The sequence below is a fragment of the Tenrec ecaudatus genome, chromosome 15, assembly GCF_050624435.1.
Source record: "Tenrec ecaudatus isolate mTenEca1 chromosome 15, mTenEca1.hap1, whole genome shotgun sequence".
Taxonomy (NCBI): Eukaryota; Metazoa; Chordata; class Mammalia; order Afrosoricida; family Tenrecidae; genus Tenrec; species Tenrec ecaudatus.
Window position 1 is genome coordinate 95,419,669 of NC_134544.1, and position 13,927 is coordinate 95,433,595.

Consider the following 13,927-nt stretch of genomic DNA (forward strand, 5'->3'; position numbering starts at 1 on the left):
CTACCATGTGCATGCCTGGTTTTGGTCTGGTCTCTACCATACTACACAGTCTTTGCCTCAAAAATGTTTGTATACAGTAGCTTTTTCCCCTATGCCACTTTTGCTTTTTAAAAAAATTATTTATTCTTACCTCAGCGGGCTTATGTTGTACTTAAAAAAAAAAAACTACAGGTATCAGCCTCCTACCACCTCCCCCTCCCTGATTGCTTAATCAAAAGAGTTAACAGAAAATTCACCTTTGAATATCCCCATATTTCTTATTCATAAAATCAAAACATGAATGAGTGATTATAAAAGGAGAAAAAGTAAAACTTAAGCACATATGGGTGTTTTTAGGTATGTATTATTTAGTTTGTTTCAAACTAGCAACCATCTTTAGGCACAAGGATTTATAATTCACCGTAGTCCAAGTTACATGGGACATAGAAAAAACATTCAGATGTATTGAAAATGACATGCTGTGTGGGTTTTTGGTTAAGACCAACAACAGCAAATTAGAATAATAAATTCTATCTTGACAAAGAGTTTAGATAATTTTCAGATACATGAATACTTACCTGGCAGGGGAGATACCATGATCACGAAGGTGGTTTTCCCAGGGCGAGGCTTATCCATTACACTCCGGATGTGCTGACCCTTGCGATTTCCCCAAATGTGGGAAACTCGACTGCATAATTTGTGGTAGTGGGGGACTGCGATCACGCTCTCCCCTGTTATTAAAAAAAAGAAAAGGAAAAAAAAGTTCAGATACATGATCTCTGTATTAGCATTATCTGCATGGACTGCGTTTAGAAGAAACACATCATTAGAAAGATCTAGTATCTTTATTTTTAAAGTTATATGTTTTATTCCTGAATTACGAAGTAACATTGGTCAAAGATACAAAATGTTCTTCGTTCTCAGAGTCCTACTGCTATTGTCATTGGAAACAGCTATTTAAACGATTCTTACTAGATTTTAGATTGACCAATAAGCCCCAAAACTATTGTGCCCTCCACTTGCATTGCTGGTGGAACTTTCAGCAAACTATCCTCGTCAGGCTTCTTTCAAGGTGTTTGATGTGGTTTTCTGCCACTGTATGCCTGGGGAATAAATATCAGCCTATGAAATCAGTAAGGTTAATATAGAAAGGAAAGAAACACAGGATAAATAAAACACTATTTAAAAGTCAAACAAAACTTTAATAACGTGTTATATAGTCATGACACTTAAAGCAACCTGGTACAATGGTATATATGAATAGCAGTGGATTAGAATTGATAACCTAGATATACAACCAGGTACGTATAGACAACCTAATCTTTGATAAAGGACTAAAACACATTAAGTGGAGAGGAGATATCCTTTTCAACAAATGATGTTGGAAAAATTGGATTTCCACCTGCAAAAGAATGGAATAAAGTCCATACCTCATGCCACATACAAAAATGAACGCATGATAAATCCAATACCTACATATAAACCCTAGACCATACATCCAGACAATAAAAATTTAGGGACAAATTTGAGGGCAGTTATACAAGATATAAACACACTATGGCCATAATAAAAATATTCACATTATAGAAGACAAAATAAAGAACTGGGAGCTACTAAAAATACATTAATGCACATCAAAAGCCTTCTTCTATAAATCCCTGAGGACCAATAATGAGAGTAGCCATACCAGGAGGGGAAGGGGATGGTGGAGTAGAAAGGGGGAATCGAACACAATGATCTACATATAATCCTCTCCCTGGGGGTCGGACAACAGAAAAGTGGGTGAAGGGAGACATCTGGCAGTTTAAGATATGACAAAACAAGAATAACCTATAAATTATCAAGGGTTCGTGAGGGAGGGACAGTGAAATAGAGGAAAATGAGATGATAACAAGGGCTCAAGTAGAAAGAAATGTTTTGAGAATGATGATGGCAACAAATGTACAAATGTGCTTCACACAATGATGTATAGATTGGGATAAGAGTTGTACGAGCCCACAATAATATGACTAAAAAAACCAAAACAACTTCACAAAGAACACTAGGATACAGTTAATTCACACTTCCTAACTTGTGTATGTCTGCATGAATGCCTGATTGCAAGTCTCACTCTCTATTATTTCATTCTAGTCCATTAGGCTAAATAACCGCTTCTTGACTTTTTATAATAAAGCTTACATTTTAAATATATTTAAGAATGAAATATAAGAGAATCATAGAATAATTAATGCTTTTGGTATTGTTCTTTGACAGGTGTGGCTTTGACGGGTGACCAGCTATTCCTCACCTCTCTTGACTTTCATTATAACTAAGAATTTCCCCTGTGTGACTGATTTTTAGTGGAATTTTCTCAAAGAACAGGTCCAGTCAATCCCGAAGGATCTAGGTTGCTGACTCCTACCTTTGAGTGACTCATGGTCTCAAGTCTAACATTTCCACATAAAAGAGCTTGTTCCCCTTTAATACAGAAAAGAGTGACTTCTACTCACATTGGTAGAGTCATGGTGAACTACAACCCAGAAAAGCAGGGAATAGACTTCCAGCAAGATGGCGATGGTGTAACACATACCAGAGGGACTCCACAGGGAAATTCAACACTGTTGGAATGCAGAAGGAATATCATAAAGATAAGTAGGCACAGACCGATGGGGTTTTGAGGGGCTGGGGTCTTTTGGCTTACCTCAGTGGAGGTCGCTGGGGCTTCACCTTGGTCCCGCCACTGTCTCTGCTGGAGCCGGGACCATGTGGAGCCTGTAGGGGGGCTTGGTCTCAACACAGCCACAGTTTTTCACCACCAGCCTCAGGGCAGGGACTAAACCCATGGGGCTCCTCTCTGTCACCCCTAGATCTTGGAGGGCTGCACAGGGAGGGGGCCTCTTCTCAACACAGCCACAGCTTGCCGCATGCTGCCGCAGAGCAGGGACTAAACCCTGCAGCTCCACACTGGCAGGGATCTAACTCAGCTACATTGTTGCTTTGTTTCCATCTCTTCACTATATCCCCTCCCCCTGCTCCCATGCATCCAGAGCTTGCTTGTTAACTTTTTTCCTCCTCTTTGCCTCTTTCTTGGTCACTCACAAGCTATTGCTAACCTCCAGACCACTTCCCTTAGCCTAGGGCATTTACACCTGTGCCACACCCAGCTAGGTGAGCTCCACCCTGTGTAGCTAGGGAGGCTGGGAAAAGGCCTGCTGACCCCCACAAGGGGATACTCTGCTCAACTTATTTTTTTCTGCTCAACTTCTTCCTGGGGAATTCCTGCCTGTGTGCCTGGGATCACAAATTAAAAGAGGGACCAGATTTCAACCCGATGCTGCAAGATGTGAATCCAACATGCCCGCCTGGAGTGAGAAATCAGTGAAGAGGTCTGGGGGGCCGGCCCCAACCCCAACTACTAATGGGACATTTGCCCCTCCCCTCAGAAGAATTTATATCAAAGGATGACACTGAATCTACAGTTCTGGAAGAGGGACATATCTGATCGGAGCACATGGGAGCAGATGGAGGGGGAAGAGGAGAGAGTGGAGCACATCATGGCCCACCAGGCCAGGAGGTCGATGTTCCCAAATAGAACAGCCAGTCGACAGAGAGGACCACATGGCCAGCCCCACTATGAGGCATGACGTCCCTCACTGACCCATAGCCCTACAGGTGACAACACCAGAGATACAGCGAAGTAATTGCAACCAATTGGATCCCGCCACACCGAGGAAAAACATTAAGGGGTGTAACAGAACAGCAAGGGAATGGAGCAGCAAGGTCCCCAGGGAATGCTGAAGGTGGACTTTGGGCCCAGGGCATGGTGCCCCAAAAGACTGGACTGTAAAACACTCCTAAAGGCTAACAAACAATCCTGGAACTAACTACAAGCTTTTCTTTCTTGCATTTTGTTTTTGTCATTGGTTTGTTGTTTTGTTGTATACTGTTGCTTGGTTGTGCTCTGTCTTGTTTTTGTGAAAGTTACTATCTAAGCAGGTCTGTCTAAATAAGATAGGCTGGATGAACAATTGCAGGAGAAAACAAAGGGACCGATAGTTACGAGGGGACATGGAAGAAGGGGAGGTGGGGGGGGGGAAGGTAGTGGTATTAATAAACCCAGGTACAAGGGAACAACAAGCTATCCAAATCTGTGGTAAGGAGGGTGAAGGGGATCTGGTAGGCTGGGACCAAGGGTAATGTAACTAAGAGGAATGGCTGAAATTCTGGGTGGGACAGCATGATAGTGGGACAGGAGGGAAGTCAAAGGAAACAGAGGGAGTGCTGGGAGGCAGAGGGCATTTATAGAGGTCTAGGTAAAGGCATGTACATATGCGAAAATATTTATACATGAGGATGGGGAAATAGATCTATGTGCCATATTTATAGGTTTAGTATTAAGGTAGCAGAAGGACATTGGGCCTCCACTCAAGTACACCCTCAATGCAAGAATACTTTCTTCTATTAAATTGGCATTCTATGATGCTCACGTTCCTGGCACAACCACTGAAGACAAAGTGGATAAACAACTAAATATGGGGAAGAAAGCTGATGGTGCCCAGCTTTCAAAAGAGATAGTGTCTGGTGTCTTAAGGACTTGAAGGTAAACAAGCGACCTTCTGGGTCAGAAGCAATAAAGTGCACATTGTAGAAGCACACCAGCCTGTGTGATCAGGAGGTGCTTAAGGCATCAGTTATCAGGCTTCAAAGAAAAAAAATCATATTGTATTCTCACCTCCCTGACATAGTTGCTGAAGACAAATTGGTGCATAAGCAAATGTGGTAAAGAAAGATGATGGTGCCTGGCTATCAAAAGATATAGCATCTGGGGTCTTAAAGGCTTGGAGGTAAACAAGAGGCCACCTAGCTCAGAAGCAACAAAGCCGACATGAAGGAAGCACACCAGCCTGTGAGACCACAAGGTGTCAAGGGATCAGGTATCATCAGAACAAAAATATCTCACCATAGTGAATGAGCGGGGGAGTGTGGAATGGAGACCCAAAGCACATTTGTAGGCCACTGGACATTCCCTTACAGAAGGGTTTTGGGGAGGAGATGAACCAGTCAGGGTGTGATGTAGCAACGATGAAATATACAACTTTCCTCTAGTTCCTAAATGCTTCCTCCCCTCACCCCACGCCCACTGTCATGATCCGAATCCTACCTTGCAAGTCTGACTAGACCAGATGATGTACACTGGTACAGATGGGAACTGGAAACACAAGGAAGCCAGGTGGATGATGCTCTCAGGACCAGTGGCATGAGTGGAGATACTTGTAGGGCAAAAGGAGGGTGGATTGGAAAGGGGAAACCTATTTCAAGGATCTATATGTGACCTCCTCCCTGGGGGACAGACAACATAAAAGTGGGTGAAGGGAGACATCAAACAGGCCAAGATATGACAAAATAATTATTTATAAATTATCAAGGGCTCATGAGGGAGGGGGGACTGGAGAGGGAGGGGGAGAAAAAGAGGACCTGATGCAAACGGCTAAAGTGGAGAGCAAATGCTTTGAAAATGATGAGGGCAAAGAATGTACAAATATGCTTTACACAATTGATGTTATATATGGATTTTGATAGGAGTTGTATGAAGCCCTAATAAAATGATTTTTAAAACAATGAGCTGAGACTAAGGGCTCAAGTAGAAAGCAAACGTTTTGAGAATGATGATGACAACGAGTGTACAAATGTGCTTGATACATGGATGTAGATAAAGAGTGTGATAAGAGTTGTATGAGCCCCCAATTAAATGATTGGGGGAGGAAGCAGGGAAGAGTTACATAAGGACAGACATTGACCTCTGGTACAGTGATCGTCCTGCACGGCGTTGACAGAATACCTGCTTTGATCTTCTTTGACAATATGTTGCTGACCTTGCTTGCTTGATTCTGTGAGAACACCTGTCTGATCTTCCTTGAAAGATGTCACTGATCAACCTTGCAAGCTCCTGAGAGAAGAGCTGCTCTGATCTGCCTTGCAAGATTTTGCTGATCTACCTTGTAAGATGCTGGGAGACCTGCCCAGATCTTCCTTGAAGGATGTCCTTGATGTGCCTGGCAAGATGGAGATAGACCTACTAGGGTCTTCCTTGTAAGATGTAGCTAATCTTCCTTGCAAGATGCTGGGAAAATCTGCACTGATCTATCTTGCAAGCTGTCACTGATATTCTTTAAAAAGTGTTGACAGAAGACCTACTCTGATCTTCTCTGATGTGCCTTGCAAGATGCTAACAGAAGCCCTGCCACGATCTTCAATGCAAGTTATGAGAGAAGACCTGCTCTGATCTGCCTTGCAAAATTTTGCTGATCTTCCTCTCAAGATGCTTCTGATGTGCCTTTCAAGATGGTGACAGAAGACCTGCCCAGATCTTTCTTGCAAGTTGTCACTGATCTGCCATGCAAGATGCTGACAGAAGACCTGCTCTGATCTTCCTTTAAAGGTATCCCTGGTCTTCCTTAAAAGATGCTTAGAGACCTTATCTGATCTTCCTTTCAACATGCTGCGAACTGCCTTGCAAGATGCTGATTGAAGACCTGCTCTGGCCTTCCTTGCAAGATGTCCCTGGACTTCCTTTAAAGGTGCTGAGAGAAGAGCTGCTCTAATCTTCTGGCGAGATGCTTCTGGTGACCCTTGAAATATGGTGATTGGCCCCTAATAAAATGTTTTAAAAAAATAAAAGAAAGATGGTGATTGAAGACCTGCTCTGGTCTTCCTTTGCCAAGATGTTGCTGATCTTCCTTGCAAGATGCTGTTAGAAGATCTGGTCTTATCTTTCTTCCAAGACGTCGCTGATATGCTTTGCAAGATAGAAAACCTGTTGTGATCTTCCTTGAAAGATGCTGATGATCTTCCTTGGAAGATGCTGATTAAAGAACTGCTCTGATGTTCCTTGCCAAAATACCGCTGTTTTTCCTTAGAAGATGCATACAGAAGACCTGCTCTGATCTGACTTGAAAGATACCGCTGATCTTCTTTAAAAGGAGCTGAGAGAAGACCTGCTCTGATTTTCTTGCAAGATGCTTCTGATGAAAGAAGACCTGCTCTCTGATCTGCCTTCCAGGTATCCTTGGTCTTGCTTAAAAGGTGCTAAGACCTGTTCTGGTCTTCTTGCAAGATACTTCTAATCTGCCTTGCAAGATGGTGATTAGAAAATCTGTTCTGGTCTGACTTGAAATACGTTGATCTGCTTTGCAATATAGAAGACCTGCTCTGATCGTCCTTGCAAGATGTTGCTGATATTCTTTGGAAGATGCTGATGGAAGACCTGCTGTGGTCTTCTTTGCTAAGATGTCTCTGATCTTCCTTGCAAGATGTTGTGAGAAGACCTGATCTAATCTTCCTTCCAAAATGTTGCTGATATTCCTTGCAAGATGTCGCTGATCTGCTTTGAAAGAGAGAACACCTGCTCTGATATCCCTTGTAAGTGAAATGCTGATCATCTTTGCAAGATGCTGAGGACAGTCTGTTAGAAATGTTCCGCTGTGCACATGCACATCTACTTACAAGGTGTTTGATCCCAGGTCTAGCCTCAGCAGGCCAATGAGTGGGTCAAATATTCTCCCTCTTTCTCTCTGGCAACTTTTGGGAAGATATGGGTTGGGTTCACTTCTCTTTTCTCCATTCTTATGTTTCGAAAGGTTTGTAGGAAAAATAGGACTTTTATCTGTATTTCATAATTGTTGGGAGCCATCCCAGCCATGCTGTCTAGCAAAGGTACAGCCTGGTGGAAGAAGCTTCTGCAGAGGAGAGGTTCTCAGAGAGGGTTTCCAACATCCCTCAAATATTTGCTGCTGTTAAATCCACTCTTGAGAATTTTGTGCATTGTCATGTTTACCGCACCTGGAACCAATGCGAGGGCAGTCTTGAGAAGTATGAATGAAATTAGATCTAAAACTTGCTTCAATATGATGGTGCTTTCCTCACCTGAGGCATTGAGAGGCTTACACAACAAGACATCTTTGGGAATTCTGAGAAAGATATGTGGGAATTGAGTGAGGAAGAAACCCAAAAGTTGAGGTTAGAGGAGAAATAAAACCCATCCAAAAAACCCTGGATTCCATCCAGAATAGGTAGTGGGGGACTCTTTTGCCCTCCGTGATATAGAGGACCAACTGATGACCCTATATCTTGGACAGGGGCTTAGATAGAAGGAGAAAGAATGGTTAACATTAATAGGAAACACATAAAAGGGGAAATATTAAGTATTTGGCAAAGAATCAGATGGTTTGGCTCTTTGGTGCCTCAGGAGTATAAAAAACAAAAGAAACATAGGTAGACAATGAAACAGTTACCATGGGAAAGTTTATAAAGCAAAATATGTAACACTGAGAAGCATTTAACTATGTTTTTAGATATTAGGCTTTGAAGTAGTACATGAGGTAGATTCATTGTTAGCCAACCAGGAAAGGAATATTGTGCAAAAATGATAGGGCAGTGAGTAGGATATGAGTCTAACCAAATTTTCTGAACACCTCAATCAAAAATAGTATGTGACTTATAAGACAAGCAGTACAGAAAGAACCAGGAAGATGACAGAAAGTGATAGAAAAAAGTACAGACCTCATAATGGTCTTTTATCAGGTTTCAGTAGAAACAATAATGGTGATACTGGAATTAATCATAAAGCATTGCTTTTATGTAGTGTTCTGCAAAACTTTTTATGCTATAAGTACAGCTGTTTGGAAGAACACAGCAGAGAATACTTCCACCATAACATCTCTCATGTCTGTCTTGTCTGTGTTCGCCGACTCCACACCTCCTTGAAGTATCTAGTTTAATCCTCCCGGAGCTGGACTCCGTCACATAATTGTACATCAAGACTTTGGCATATGCAGCACGACTTGCCTGTAGAGTCATAGTCGTTGAGGGTCCTGAATTTGTGTGTATGTGTGTGTGTGTGTGTGTGTGTGTGTGTGTACATCATACACACCTGTTTGTGTAGGGTGGGTTTTACCAAACACCTCAGGGGTCAGTCGATCAGTAGTCTAGGTCAGGCAAACACTGGTATCTTCTCATGTGCCTATTTATGTATGTTTGTCAAACTCACCCTGCTTGTAGGAGCTCTGCATGCTGTTGAACAGCTCTGGCTCCTCGCTGGCTAACAATTTCACCTCTTCCTACTGTGGAATAGAGTCATAGTCGTTGAGGGTCCTGAATTTGTGTGTATGTGTGTGTGTGTGTGTGTGTGTACATCATACACACCTGTTTGTGTAGGGTGGGTTTTACCAAACACCTCAGGGGTCAGTCGATCAGTAGTCTAGGTCAGGCAAACACTGGTATCTTCTCATGTGCCTATTTATGTATGTTTGTCAAACTCACCCTGCTTGTAGGAGCTCTGCATGCTGTTGAACAGCTCTGGCTCCTCGCTGGCTAACAATTTCACCTCTTCCTACTGTGGAATAGTTCTCGATACCAGTTTTCATTTCTCAAATGGATAATTGTATTATGAATTTTAAAATTGGATATTTATATTGAAGAATATAATTTAAAGATACTGGCAGATGATTTTGTCAGTCACACATAAATGGTGACATATGTGTGTCTATGTGTAAGTGTAAGTATGAAATTTAAAAAGACAGATGAGTCAGAACCAGGCAGGGCCTAACCCACAGGCAGACACACAAACTCAGGTGGTGCGACAAAACATAGTAAAACCTGAGGGTGGGCACAACATGCTGATAATACAGACTTAGAAGCTACAGCTGCATGTGATGACATGCCAAGCGACTTAACATGGTACTCTCTAAAAAATGTTCTCAGCACCACATCCTAACCCACAACTGATAGGATCTTCCTTGTGAGATGGGATCAATCAGATCTGCCTTTCCTTGAAAATGCCACTGATGTTCTCTGCAAGATGTTGATAGAAGACCTGCTCTGATATTCCTTGACAATATGTTGTTGACCTTGCTTGCAAGATTCTGTGAGACCATCTGCCCTGATCTTCCTCGAAAGATGTCGCTGATCATCTTTGCAAGCTGCTGAGAGAAGACCTGCTCTGATCTGCCTTGCAAGATTTTGCTGATCTATCTCGAAAGATGCTGAAAGAAGAACTGCCCTGAATTTTCTTGAAAGATGTCCTTGATCTGCCTGGCAAGCTTGTGATAGAAGACCTGCTAGGGTCTTCCTTGTAAGATATCGCTAATCTTCCTTGCAAGATGCTGGGAAAACCTGCTCTGATCTGTCTCGCAAGCTGTCGTTGATATTCTTTAAAAGGTGTTGACAAAAGATCTACTCTGATCTTCCCTGATGTGCCTTGCAAGATTCTCACAGAAGACCTGCCATGACCTTCCTTGCAAGATGTTGCAGATCTTCCTTGCAAGATATCCCTGGTTTCCTTTTAAAATGCTAAGAAAAGACTTGCTCTGATCTTCCTTTCAAGATCCTTCTGATTTGCCTTGCAAGATGCTGACAGAAGACAGGCTCTGATCTTCCTTGCAAGATGCTGCTGATCTTCCTTGGAAGATGCAGACTGGAGACCTGGTCTGGTCTTCCTTGCCAAGATGTCGCTGATCTTCCTTGAAAGATCCTGTGAGAAGACCTGGTCTTTTTTTACCTTCCAAGATGTTGCTGATCTTCCTTTGAAGATGCTGATAGAAGTCCTGCTCTAATCATCCTTGCAAGAATGTCGCTGACGTGACTGGCAAAATAGAACACCTGCTCTGATCTCCCTAGTAAGTGAACTGCTGATCATCCTTGCAAGATGCTGAGGGCAACCTGGTGGAGATGTTCCAATGTGCGCATGCACCTCCACTCACAGCAGGTATGAGCCCAGGTCTCGCGTCAGCAGGCCCACAGGTAGGTTGAATGTGTGTGTTTCTGTAGGGTGGGTTTTACCAAACACCTTAAGGTCAGTCGACCAGTGGTCTAGATCAGGCAAACACTGGTGTTTACTCATGTGACTATTTATGTATATTTGTCAAACTCACCCTGCTTGTAGCTCTGTATGCTGTCAATCAGCAGTGCCTCCTCTCTGGCTAACAACTTTACCTCCTCATACTGTGGAATAGTTCTGGGTGATGGTTTAATTTCTCAAATGTGTCACTTTTAAAAATATGAACTTTAAAATCAGATTTATATATTGAACAATGTAATTTTAAAATACTGGCAGATGATCTTGCTGGGCTTACATAAATGGTAACTGTGTGAGTGTGTGTGTTTGTGTGTGAGTATATGGTGTGAACAAGGAAAAGACAGATGAGTCACGACCAGGCAGTGCCTAACCCACAGGCAGACACACAAACTCAGGTAGTGCGACAAAACATAGTAAAATCTGATGGTAGGCAAAACATGCTGATAATACAGACCTAGAAACAGCGGCTGCATGAGATGACATGCAAAGCAACTTAACACAGTACTCTCTGAAAAATGTTGCCAGCACCACTCCCTAAGCCACGAGTGATAGGATCTTCCTTGTGAGATGGGATCAATCGGATCTGCCCTTCCTTGAAAATGCCACTGATCTTCCCTGCAAGATGCTGAGAGAAGACCTGCCCTGATCTTCCTTGCAAGATGCTTCCTTTTCTGCCTTGCAAGATGCTTATAGAAGACCTGCTCTGATTTTCCATGCAAGATTTTGTTGATCTTCCTTGCTAGATGCTAATACAAGACCTGTTTTGATCTTCGGTGCAAGAGATCCCTGGTCTTCCTTAAAAGGTGCTGAGAGAAAACCTGGTCTGATCTTCTTTGCAAGATGCTTCTGATCTGTCTTGCAAGATGGTGACAGAAGACCTGCTCTGATCTTCCTTGCAAGATATCCCAGATTTCCTTAAAGGGTGCTGGAAGAAGACCTGCTCTTATCTGCCTTGGAAAATGTCGGTGATATTCTTTGGAAGATGAAGGCAGAAGACCTGCTCTGATCTTCCTTGCAAGATATCCCTGGTTTCCTTAAAAGGGGCTGAGAGAAGATCTTCTTGCAAGATGTTTCCAATGTGCCTTGCAAGATGGTGATTGAAGACCTACTCTTCTCTAGCTTGCCAAGAAGTCGCTGAACTTCCTTGCAAGATGCTGTGAGAAGACCTGGTCTTCTCTTCCTTCCAAGATGTTGCTGATTTTCCTTGGAAGATGCTGATAGAAGACCTGCTCTGATTATCCTCGCAAGATGTTGCAGATCTGCTTGGCAAGATAGAACACGTGATCTGATCTACCTTTTAAGTGACTGCTGATCATCCTTGCCAGATGCTGAGGACAACCTGTTGGAGTTGTTCCGATATGCACATGCACCTCTGCTCCCAGTGGGTGTGAGCCCAGAACTGGCCTCAGCAGGCCCACAGGTAGGTCAAATAATTTTCCCTCCTCCTCTCTGGCAAAGTTTTGGATAGATATGGGTTGGGTTCACTTCTATTTTTTCTATTCTTATGACTGTTTCAAAAGATTTGCATGAAAAATAGGACTTTTATCTGTATTTCATAAATGTACATCAAGATCCTGGCATATGTAGCCCACCGCACCTGTACAGAGGCATAGTTATTGAGGGCCCCTGAGTGTGTGTGTGTGTGTGTATGTGTATGTGTGTTTGCACATCATACACGCCTGTTTGTGAAGGGTGGGATTTACTAAACACCTCGGGGGTCAGTCGAACCGTGGTCTAGATCAAGCAAACCCTGTGGTACCTTCTTATGTGCCTATTTATGTATGTTTGTTGAACTCTCCCTGCTCACAGGAGCTCTACATGGTGTCAACCAGCTCTGGCTCCTCTCTGGCTAACAACTTACCTCCTCCTACTGTGGTATAGTTCTGTGTGCTGATTTCATTTCTTAAATGTGTAGTTTTTTATTATGAATTTAAAAATCAGGAAATTATATTGAAGAATGTATTTTAACGATACTGGCAGATGATCTTTTTGGGCTTGCATAAATGATGATGTGTGTGTGTCTGTGAGTGTGAGTGTAAGGTATGAAATTGAAAAAGACAGATGAGTCACAACCAGGGAGTTCCTAATCCACAGGCAGACACACAAACTCAATTGGTGCGGCAAAACATAGCAAAATTTAATGGTAGGCACAACATGCTGATAATACAGACTTAGAAACAGCAGCTGCGTGTGATGTCGTGCAAAGCGAATTAACACGGTCTCTCTGAAAAACTTTCCCAGCACCACTCCCTCACCCACAAGTGATAGGATATTTCTTGTGAGATAGAATCAATCGGACCTGCCCTTCCTTCAAAACACCACTGATCTTCCCTGCAAGGTGCTGATAGAAGATCTGCTCTGATTGTCCATGCAAGATGTCGCTGATGTTCCTTGCAAGATTCTGTGAGAACACCTGCTCTGATCTTCCTCAAAAGATGTTGCTGATCATCCTTACAAGCTGCTTAGAGAAGACCTGCTGAGGGATGAAATAGGGGAAATCACAACAGACCCCAATGAGATTAAAAGAATAATCACAAAGTATTATGAAAGACTGTATCTTAATGAATTAAAAAATGTGAATGACATGGACAAATAGGTGGAAAAACGATCCTTCCCTAGATTATCCCAAATAGAGTTCAAGAACCTCAAGAAACTTTCCCATAACAAAAGAAATAGATATGGTTATCAAGAATCTACCAACAAAAGAGGCCCCCCGACCAGAGAGCTTCACAAGGGAATTCTATCAAGCATTCAGTGAAGGGCTCTCACCGATCATCAACAAATTATTCCAGAGAATAGAAAAGGATGGCAAACTTGAAAACTTCCAAACTCATTCTACGAAGGCAGTCTAACTTTGATACCCAAATAGGGTAATAATCCCACGGGACTAGGGAAACTAACACTGAGGGAAATATGACTAGGACTATAATCCCTAACTTATAACAGAGGGAATTTGGAAAGCTAGTATTCCACGATAGGAAAGATACCACTTTGGTACATTAGAGATAAAGTCCGAGTACATTATCCTACCTTCAATATCATTCCCACAGATGCTCCCCTAACAGCTATGCTGCCTTAAAGTGAGCACATGGTTGATCCTATCTCCCTATACAAATG

At 42.6% G+C, this 13,927-nt stretch overlaps 1 non-coding gene across 1 annotated transcript; it reads left to right on the plus strand.

Moving 5' to 3' along the window:
- The first annotated feature begins 549 nt into the window (after positions 1–549).
- Positions 550–713, plus strand: LOC142428254 (U1 spliceosomal RNA). The gene has a single exon (XR_012780187.1). It is a non-coding gene; the product is annotated as a U1 spliceosomal RNA (small nuclear RNA).
- Positions 714–13,927: the final 13,214 nt, after the last annotated feature.